The sequence below is a fragment of the Macrobrachium rosenbergii genome, chromosome 54, assembly GCF_040412425.1.
Source record: "Macrobrachium rosenbergii isolate ZJJX-2024 chromosome 54, ASM4041242v1, whole genome shotgun sequence".
NCBI lineage: Eukaryota > Metazoa > Arthropoda > Malacostraca > Decapoda > Palaemonidae > Macrobrachium > Macrobrachium rosenbergii.
The window spans coordinates 11,864,200-11,865,102 of NC_089794.1; positions in this window are offsets into that span (position 1 = coordinate 11,864,200).

Consider the following 903-nt stretch of genomic DNA (forward strand, 5'->3'; position numbering starts at 1 on the left):
ATTGATAACTATAAAAAACTTCTTACGAGGCTGAAGAAACATCTCTTCAGAAAGCGTTAACTTTCTTATCAAAATATTGTTTCGTTTGCCAATGGAGGAATTGCTAGGATGACAATGACGACAAAACTGAAGAAGGAGGCATGCAATATGTGGGTGGTTTTGTAGCCCGTAAGTTTCCCGAATATGACTTTCTAGGAACTAAAGAATCGAAGGAGATGGCACAAGGATCGGCACTATAAGTAGAACAAATAAGAAGCTAATGAAACCCCGACCCAGAATTTTTGGAAATTTAAATTCGATGGAAAAGATATTTATTTGTTATCATTGTAAACATAACGAAAAAGTTGGTCACATAATTGTATAATTGTTAACCTTATGTATACATGTACTCGTATATGTGTATTTGAGTGTGAGTTGTATATTAGAGTGAAAAATGTTTTTCGTTTTTTAAGTTCCAGTTGTAATTATTTGGATGAATACATGTATAAAATGAATATGGTCAACATGTGCTTTGTTTCCTAAAAGAATGAATCATAATTTTTAATATTAAAAAGAGTCAACGAGGAAACAGGAGAAAAGTTTTCCCATTTGTACAGAGCTTGGGCAGAGGAGAAAGCAAGTAGACCGCGTGACGTCACGTTTCTTAACTCTCATCTCCTTACCCGCGTTAATCCTGCGCGTGAGAAGACCTTGTATTCTCTAGACCTTGACAAACTGAACCTAAGACCAAACAACAAGAAATACTAAAGTTTAGGCTTACAAAATCCAAAAACATGTATAACCATCAATACCAGATGGTTAATTGCCAGGGGGTAAAAAACAAAAGGTTAATCCACGGCAAATCCAGGGTCACGCGGTCACAAACTAATCCAAATATATACGCAACCATAAGGCAAACGGAAT